The sequence below is a fragment of the Mauremys reevesii genome, linkage group 1 (assembly GCF_016161935.1).
Source record: "Mauremys reevesii isolate NIE-2019 linkage group 1, ASM1616193v1, whole genome shotgun sequence".
Lineage (NCBI taxonomy): Eukaryota > Metazoa > Chordata > Testudines > Geoemydidae > Mauremys > Mauremys reevesii.
Genome location: NC_052623.1, coordinates 283010981 through 283021095, shown reverse-complemented (window position 1 = coordinate 283021095; position 10115 = coordinate 283010981). Strand labels below are relative to the sequence as shown.

The 10115-nt window shown below is 46.3% G+C and overlaps 1 pseudogene; it reads right to left on the bottom strand.

Annotated features, from left to right (window-relative positions):
* Nucleotides 1–1219: 1219 nt before the first annotated feature.
* LOC120374762 lies at nucleotides 1220–1721 on the bottom strand (annotated as a pseudogene).
* Between the last annotated feature and the right edge of the window lie 8394 nt (nucleotides 1722–10115).

The window sequence follows — 10115 nt, the reverse complement described above, 5'->3', positions numbered from 1 at the left end:
TCACCATTGAAACTGCAATGGAATGTGATGAGGTGCCCACTAATTAATAAGGTAAGAATATGATTGGAACATCATGAGGTGCCTGGCATCAATGATATATTTACCTTTATTATCTACTAGGCATCTCGTAGTGTTCTACTCAGCTTCAATGGAGAGTTGATGGAGAGCTCCCAGTCCACATGCAATTTCTGCAGCTGATGCATGCATCAATGATTGCTTGGCTTCTAGCTAGCCTTTTGCACCTGCAACTGCAATAAATGCTCATGTACATTGGCACAAACATTGCCTCATTTGTGCATGCAGTTGCAGTACATATGCATTGCAACTGTGGGTGCACATTTGCACCACTGTTTATTGCAATCATATAAATGCATGCACAATTGTTGGTGCACAAAGCATAGGATGATTGATTGCAGATGCATGTACATAATCTTAACAAATATATGCATGATGATAGGTGCACTTATACAATTACAACAGATGCACGAGTAATGCCGACAGACCCTTGTCAGCGAGCGGGATTGAACCTGGGACCTCTAGAGCTAAATGCATGAGCCTTTTACTGCATGAGCTAAAAGCTACATTGCTCTTAGCTAAGGCGGTAGCAGACTCATCAATGTTCTAGGTGCCACTAAAGGGGAACAAAGCACCACACCAAGTGGGCATGGGTTACACAGGCATGATTGCAGGTGAACTTTTGGGTGCACATTTTCCACCTGTCAAGTATCAGAGGGGTAGCCGTGTTAGTCTGGATCTGTAAAAGCAACAAAGAATCCTGTGGCACCTTATAGACTAACAGACGTACCCACTTTTTCAGAGAAGCAAGTGGTGAAAATTAGGGCAGGTTTTATATATGCAAGCAAGAAGCAAGCTAGAGATAACGAGGTTAGTTCCACCTGTGTTTCTGAACATGCATTTTTTTTACCCATGAACTGTGGGCCTTTTTTTTTTTCTTCCTTCTTTTGTAAATCTTCCCCTTGGTATTGTAACTGACTGGGAGCAGGATGTATTTATTCAAATCTCAACCAGTACTGCCATTGATGGATCAGGCTCACCAACCCTGGTGGGCAGCAAGTAGTGGGAGAGATTGGTCATCTGAGACACAGGAACACCTGCTCTTACAGATATGTATGTGAGAGGTCCTGAGAGATTCATGAGTTGGGGGAAGAGGTAATGGGAGGGAAATTGAGCTACCCCTCATTTCTGTTTCTGCTCCACCTCATGAGGTCATCAGTCTGAATATTTTATCATAAAGCAGATGTTCCATCCTCTACACTTTCATCTGCAGGATCTGAATGGTCTCCTGTAAAGTCAGCAGAGCCAGACCCCTCTCTGCTAATTGAATGCAAAAGCTGGCATACTCCTGCAACCTTGGGCATAGCCTTTGTTCATTTTTTTAGTTCTTGGGGACTCCTGGACATAGATCCTTGCTGCATTGGTCTTTGGCTTTCTAGAATATCCTGTTTCCATATGGTTGTTCTCATCCAATGCCAAGTTCATACCCAGCTCCAGACACCATCTTGCTCTGATTTTGCTTATCTATTATTTTCTGTCACAGTGGAATTAACACCAGCTTCACCACACCAGGCATGCACTATATAATCTTCCAAATTGTGTCTTCTGGGAAGTTTAGCTCATTCAGCACTTTCCTGTTGAGGTGGTCCCAGCTGGAGAGTTTCTGGTGCACTGAATTATCTGGGATGTTTGTACATTTCTACCATTTCTCCATCTAGCTCTCTGTTGCTGAAGTCCTGAATGATATTCTTCTTGGGTCAGGATAGAATGGTGGCTTCTTGTTTGCAATTAGCACTGCAGCACAGGGCAGCCAGTCAGGCCCAAGTCAGATTTGTTTAACACCCCCCCCCCCCCAGGCCTTGGGGAGATTGCCATCTTACCCCATGCTCTGCTGGCAGCTGTATAGTTTTCATAGAACTTAGCACCATGGCAACCTTGATCCAGCAGTTGCCTTATTAGCAGTGGATGTGGTCATACCATCCAAGCAAAACTTCTTCCCTATGGAACCCTGTGGATACATAAAAACCCCAGTGCCATCTGAAAGGGCTTTCTGTTGCACAGTTTCTGTCCTTGTTCATCACAAATGAGTAACACCTCTCACCCATGGAATTCGGAGGCAGTTCAGTGTTGTTACTGGAGGCTTCAGGGCTAAGCCCCACCCTTCAACTCAGACCACCAGAATTTCTATCTCTTGTGACGGCACAAGTTGGTGGTTCAATTCCTTTGAGCCCTTTTGTTTTATAACTTTAATTGTGAATTTGTTTTCATTCCATAGTGACTTCATTTCAACTTCTAGCTCCTCTTGCACTCCTGAGGTGAGGAATCACTGGTGCATTGAGACTCTAACCCTCTGGTTCCTCTGGTGTAGCACCTCTCTAGCCAGACTCCCTCATCCCTCACCCCCTGAAGCAGCAAAGAAACCCTGCAAGAATCCAGCCAAGTCCAAGAAGTGCTATAGGCAGTTATTCTGTAGCCTCAGAGGGAGGGGTGTGCTCTGCTCCCACAAACCACCGATGCTTGCTTTGCCAGAGATAGGGTGACCAGGTGTCCCGATTTTCTAGGGACAGTCCCAATTTAGGGGGCTTCTTCTTATATAGGCACCTATTACCCCCCCACCCCCGGTCCCGATTTTTTATGCTTGCTATCTGGTCACCCTAGCCAGGGAATGGGCTTGAGAGGGCAAGCTCTGCCCTGCAATTGTATGCCACAACTTATCCCACTGCCAGGGTACAGAGCTTTGAGGCAGATGTTTGTGCCAAGGCCTTGACCCCAGCCTGAAGCTGCGACCCCATCATACGAAGGGTTCACCAAGAGCAGGAGGATCCCAATGGAGAAAAAAACTTCTCAGAGCAAGCTCAGAGGTAAGTCTGGTGAGCTTCAGAGACTCTGGGTCCCAAAAAAGCAAAAGAAAGTGTTCCCTTTATAAGGCAGCAATTCATATGAGTAATGAACAAATGTGACAAAAATCAGGCTTTCACTCCTTTCTCTACTGCCTTCCCTCCCGGAGGGAGTGTGAGCTGGGGCTTTTCTCCTCACATAGGCTCTCACAGTGGTCTGTCTGGCTCTCTGCCCATCCCCCACCCTGCAGCATCTCTGGGCATGAAGAAGCCTGTTACTCCTGTGAAGCCCAGTGTCAGGCTGTAGTGTAATGGGAATTGTGCCTGTCAGGCTTTCAGCTGAAGGGAAGAGGGCTCCGAGTTTGAAAGGAGGGAAGAGGGTCTCTCCTCAAGCTGGCTCCACATGAAAGTGTCAGGAGGGCCTCAGGCAATCTGTGCCCAGAACAGAGGCCCCTCAGTGAGCCACGAAGGTCCACCATCTGGGGATAGGGAGGTAAGTGAGGAATCTCTTCCCATGTTCATAATGACTCCTGATTTACTGAGTAAAGCCCTGAGTGGTACCAGCTAGACCTCTTCCAAAGCACTCACATGGGTGCTAGCATTGCTGGGGACCAGCCAGGCATCATTTCAGGCTTCTGGGGCTATTTAGCAGACTGTTCCCACAACCAAGTTGTTTCTACCTTTCACCCTTCTCAGCTGAGTGGTCCCTAGGCCAGGATGAATAATACCTTCTGTAAACAGCCAAGGAAAGTACTGCACCCACCAAAACAAACAAACAAAACCCTGCATGATCCTCCCAGACAGGAAACAAGTGGTTTTTAAGGAATTATTTAAAATATCTTGCCCTTTGAGCATTTTTAGATACAGGGTTTCCCATACATGCCTCCTTTGAAGATATCATAAGATTGAAATGGGGACTTCTGGTTAAAGCCAAATGTTAAACTACAATTTTAGATAATAAAAAAAAGGAATCAGTTTTTGAGCCCTCATATTGGTACAGTAATCGCTTTACTCATGAAAGACATAGTCACACCTTCAGAAGGGGACTTCCTTCCAGAAGACCCATCAGAGCAAGGACACATTACACAGAAATTTCAATGGAGCACCTTGAAGATAAGGACTGAGACCTTGAACTTGATTCAGGATTCCATCATAAGGATGGGAGCTATTTATTGCTATAAGGTCAAAAGTATGTTAAATACTTTAACAACATATATACGGAAAGGTCCTTACTATTTAGCTGGTTCCTTCAATAGTGGTATTACTAAATTGTTAATAGCTATTCTACATGGAAGCACTGACAGATTTTGTATTCTAGTGATTCTACAGGTCAGGTGCTCACTTCAGGGGTCCTTAAACACAATAATATTGTATTGATAATTTCATTTTGCACTGCTAGAATGGAGCGCCAAGAACTTGAGAATCCAGCCCTTAGTTTATAGGCTTATAAAGTCCAAGAGTCTAATGCTTACATCATCCTTTGTCCAGGTTACACACAGTGTTAGATTTGATTTAATTTAATAAGCATATGGCTTCATTTTCTGAAGCCAGTGGGAATTGCAGGTAACCAGTGTCTCTAAAAATCAGGCCAATATTGTCTAGAAATGAAATGAATTAAATTTCTCCTGATTCAGACATACCAGTAAGAACATCCTTTCAAATTCAGATTTCTCCCAGAGGATGCCTTTTTACCCTAACCTTTAAGGATTACGTAGTTATTAATAAGTTGTGCCCTGGGTGTTTTGTAATTATTCGGGAGCAGCATCTCTAGCCTTGTCTACACTGAAGAAGTTTACAAAAACATTCCCACCAGGTCATCTGAAACCAATGTTAGAATCAGTGTGAGCCCTAGTGTAGACAAGGCTCCTTCAGCCGGACCTGGTTTTACCGTAATGTTAGCTAAACCTGTTGAAAAAGGAGGCTTAACTAAGGCCCGGTCTGCACAGAGATTTTGTACAGTTATAACTAGGGTTTTAATTTTTTCTTACCAATGTAGTTACACTGGTATAACTCTAGTGTTTATGCAGTCATACCTGTATAAAAGTGTGGTATAAGCACCTTTATGTAACTGCATCTACACTAGATGATTTGTACTGCTTTAATTATACCAGTATAGATAGAGTGGTACATTTTTTGTGCATAGAGAGACCCTTACAGTGATGAAATGTCACCAGTCTCATGAATGCTGGAGTTCCCTCACCAAACAATGGTGGAAAGCTTTTGTAACTTTCCCCATTATAGATAATGGCCTCAGTTCTTTACCTACAATTCACATTTTTGTACTAAGAGTTAGAAAAATATCAGTTAAAATAAATTTGTCTGAGTATTAAAATAACGCAAGCTGATCATACTAGCCACAGTTACTCAACATGCATTTTTGGTTCCTATGTACCAGTATGTTCAGTTCTAGAGTGTTACCTTTTAAAATTATGTTAGCTGTGTACTTTTAATTATATGTTCATTCATCCACAAACAATAGGGGTAGATGGGGAAGGAAGTGCAACAATTACAGGATGTTTTATACAAAAAGAGTAGTAACAATTTTGATTTTGAAATACATTCTTAAGTACATTCTCACCTTTATTTGATCTGCAATTGTAAGCACAGTCCTATAATTTTGTTGCATGAGATTATTATCAACAAAACATTTTGAAGATGAGAAAATGCACTGCTTCCAAAGAATTAGTAGGTCTGCTATATTTACTGAAAGGGAGTTTCTTTGCATGTCGACTATTGATTGTTACTTGTATTTGTCATTTTTTCCCAGCTCAAACCAAATTCAGGGGTAATGTGTGAGAATGGGGAGGGGTTGTATGTTTAGTGGTTTTACACCAACTCCTCTTCTCAATTTTCATTGTTACAGTTTTTAGTGCGTGGGTGCGTTTCTGTTTATCAGTTCTAAGAATATCAAAAGGCATATCTGCCTGTGCCAGTTCTGGTGGTTTTTAAAGACTTCTCTAGAATTGTTTAAGTATGTACCCTCTGATTAGCAGACAATGAAGGCATGAATATATTATGTAGGAAAGTGTAGGTAATTGAGGGAATGGAGGAAGCAAAAGTATATGAAATAAACTGCCAAGCATTATTGAATTCCAGTGATTTGAAAGGCACACAATTACTGCTTTTTTTAAAGGTGATGTAAAAATAGGAAAAAAATCTTACTAATTAATCTACGAAAGTAAACAATTGATAAAACAAGTATAAAAGAATACATTGAATACAATCCTTTTCTAAAGCAAGCATGCAATGATCAGTACACTATTCAAACATTTAGCACATTCACAGAATATTTTTTTTTAAAATGCACAAATTAAATGGAGAAGAAGAAAACTGTCATGTAAAAATAAATGGGTAGGAAATTCAGATGCCATGTAAAATCACGAGAGGCAGAATGGACTACTGAGAATCATTATCCTAATAACAGGTACTTTGTTGATTGCAGGTATTCAGAATTGAAAGATGAGCCCTATTGGAGAGCTTTAATAGGATACATATTACATAGTGCCAGTGCTGGGTTTACAGTGGTGCCATAGAGCCAGGCCCATGCTCAGAAGGGGCCCTGGCCTGCCCTGTGCCCTGACACCCCGCCAGCCTGCTGGCTCCTCACCCCGCCCACCACTTGCTCTTCTCGGTCTCCCCACTGGCTGGCCAAGGGCTCCTCTCGGTCCCTTGGCTCCACCTGCCAGCTCCTCTCTGCCTCCTGGCTGGACCCCAGTGCACCCCAGCTCTGGGCAGTCTCTGCTTCCCACCACCTGTGGGGCCCCACCTGTCTCCCCAGACAGGGCCGGCTCTAGGGTTTTTGCCTCCCCAAGCAGCAAAAAAAACCCCCAAAACGTGATTGCGATTAGCTCTACTGCCGCCGCTTCAGTCTTCGGCGGCAATTTGGCAGCTGGTCCTTCACTCCGAGAGGGACTGAGGGACCTGCCGCCCAATTGCCACCAAAGAGGCGGACATGCTGCCCCTCTCCGTTGGCCGCCCCAAACACCTGCTTGCTGGACTGGTGCCTGGAGCCGGCCCTGTCCCCAGAGCTGAGCTACTTGGGACTGGTGCAGAAGCCTGGCCAGTCTCAGCCAGTTGGGGGCTGGGAACAGTGTGGAGGGCTTGGCTGGGCCCTGGGGGACTAGCTCTGGCTGCACCAGCCTTAACCCCGCAGATGCAGTCTCCTCCTAAAGAGCCAGTGAGTGTGACCGGGAGGCAGGGCATGGGGGAGTGGGTCTCTGGAGGGCCTGGGGGGGGGGGATGCTGGCTGTGAGGGGGTGGGGAAAAATCTGTGTGTGTTGGGGCACTAGGGAGTGGGGGTTCTGTGTGGAGTGCCGGGCAGTTGCGGTGGGGCTGTGAGCAGGGGGCGCTGGGCGGGTGGGTCTGAGGGGGCTCTGGCCATAGGGAATTGGGGGTGTGTTCCAGTGCTGGGCAGCGGGGGTAGCCTGGCATGGGCCCACTCCCGAGGGGAAGGGGCATGCTGGCAGCACAGGGCTAGGTGGGCCACTGTGCATCTGGCAACTGCCGGTTTATAAATAATGCCCTTGCACTGGGCGGAGCGGGGCTGCCCCTACCATGCCCCTGGCAGGCCCCTCACTCCGGGAACCAACCCCCCCATGCCATGCTCCATTGCCCCCATGGGGGCTGTGGCAGGGTGCTGGTGAAGAAGCTCTTAATCAGCTCCTGCCACTCCAGCCCCAATCAAGGGGAATGGATTGGGGCTGAGCGAATAACCCTGTGCCTGCTTTGTAACGGGCACCTGCCAGCCTCATTAGCCCAGGGCTATAAAGGCTGGGGGGAAAGCCAGAGAAAGGGGGAGGGAAAGAGAATGGTTAGGCACAGAAGGAGCCCCCTAGTCTGTGTCTGGCTAGGCCTGTTGTAGGCAAAGTGGCTGTGAAGCCTGTATATAGTTGGGAACTAGTGGTGGGAAGCCTTTTGAGAATAAAGGGCATGGGTGTTGCACCAGACTGAAGTGTCCCTGACTCATTGAAGAGGGAGGCCCAGGGGCCAAATGTCCAAGGGCACAGCATGAACCCCGTTACAGGGGCCCACAAATAAGTTTGGCGCCAGGCCCACAATAGGTTAATCTGGCCCTGCACAGTGCATTTCTGTTCCCTAACACAGCACTTAGAATCAGGGATCCTGTGCAAATATTCACATTTTTTAATGTTAGATTCATTGTCCATGGATATTTCTTAGCATTTGCTGTTTCCATGAACACTCCTGATAACTGAATTCGCTGTAATATTCATGGAACATAAATGCTAAACAGGCATAAAAAACACTGGAGTGAATTAATCTGAAACAAATGCAAAAGCATTTTTGCATAATTTTCTCTGCTTCATTTTATTTTGACAAATTAACACATTCTCATGTCTACCATTATGTTCAATTTTTCCTCATTTCTAGTGTTGCACTGCAAATTTTCCCTAAATACTCAGTTTTTGAATTAAAAAATAAAACCCTGCAAACCACAGAATAGGCTGTTAACTACTGACCAATTTTATTTTATTAAGTTTGTTCTTTCCATCAATTTTCTAGTTCCTCCCATCTTCTCTTTTCCAACTCCTTATTTTTCTTATGTGTATGTTTGCCACCTCACCCTCTTCCCTCCTTGCAGTTTCTTTTCCCATGAATTACAACAGCTTGTTTGTTGACATTGTGAGCATAAAATTGGCAGAGTGGGTCTGTCACAGGAACAATATATTAGGAACAATATAAACAACTCCCATCTATGCAATGAGGAATAAACTTAAAGTGCAGAAAACAGCTGTTTTGTTTGAGTTACCTAATAACAAGGGAAAACAAGAGAACACAGCTATCTCAATTATACTGGGCATCAACTCTAAAATCCTTTGGATGCCTTCCACCCAGCCCCCTGCCATTAGGAAAGTAATTAAACTTTAAACCCCATTTACTCAACAAGTGCCTGATTATTGTTGAACTCCTCTGGGCTGAACCTCTTATATGAGGTTTTCCCAACATGCTCATTTCTGGTCCTTTAATTTTGGGAGGGACAAATGGCTGCAGCCTTAGGGTGGCCATAATGTACCTGAATGTTGGGGTCTGCTGAGTATGTTTAGCTCCTGTTTTGTTTCCCATTTTTTCCTCTCTCGTTTCTCTGGTAGTAGCACATTTTCACATCACAGTCATTCTAGGGACAAGAGCCTGTATGGAGGACAGTGAACCAGTAGGGAAATAAAGGGGACATGGAAAGGAAAAGGAAGAAAGTAAATGAAAGGGTTTAAAAGCTTTTTTTAAAATATATAGTCTCCTATTTGTTGAGATGGGTAGGGTGTTACATTTTTTCTTCTTAACATGGAATTTTCTGCTGAAGGGAATAAGAAACTTTGCAACCTGAGTACAGGAGACAGAACACAATAATTCTAAGATCCAGTAGGAACAGGGCCGCCCAGGGGGGGGGCAAAGGGGGCAATTTGCCCCGGGCTCCGCAGGGGCCCCCAAGAGAAGAGCGGGGGCTCCCGCCTCCGCCCCTCTCCGGGAGCCTCAGCGCATCAAGCGCCGAGATTCCGGCCGAGCCCCTGAGCCCCGCCCCGAGCGGCGTGGGGAGGGGGCGGGGCAGCTGCCTCCGCTCGGCGTGGAGCTCACAGCCCCGCCCCCTCACCACGCGGCTCTGAGCGGGACGGAGCTCAGGCCCTGCCGGCGACGCGCTCGGTAAGAGGCCGAGGCCCGGGGGGGGGGAGAAGCGGCGGGGGCCGGGGTCGGGGCCGGGCGGGGGGGGGGAGGAGAAGCGGGACCCGCCGCCAACGAAGCGCAGCCCGGTCGTGGGCGGCGGGGGGCCCCGTCTGTTCCGGGACCCGCCACCGAAGTGTCCCGAAGGCCCGCGGCGGGGAGCCCCCCCCCGCCACCGAATTACCGCCGAAGCGGGACCCGCCGCGGGTCTTCGGGGCACTTTGGCGGCGGGTCCCGGAACGGAAGGGGCCCCGCGCCGCCGAAGACCCTGGGCCCCCGGAATCCTCTGCGCGGCCCTGAGTAGGAATAGTAAAATGTGTTTATTCATAATATCATTACTGGGATTTACTATACAACAATAATGACTGTGCGCTAATGGATCTGGTTACTATATTGTGAGAAATAATTATGGAGTGGTTATGCAAATCACACCAATAACTACCCAGAGGGCTGGGTTTTCCATATATGAAATATGTCTGCAAAGTTATCTATTATCAATACCTATAGAGCAATTGATTGCCATGATGTTATGTTGTATCACTGGGTTTAATCTCTGTTCAAGATCTGCCTAGGGCTGTTGCAGAGGCAGGG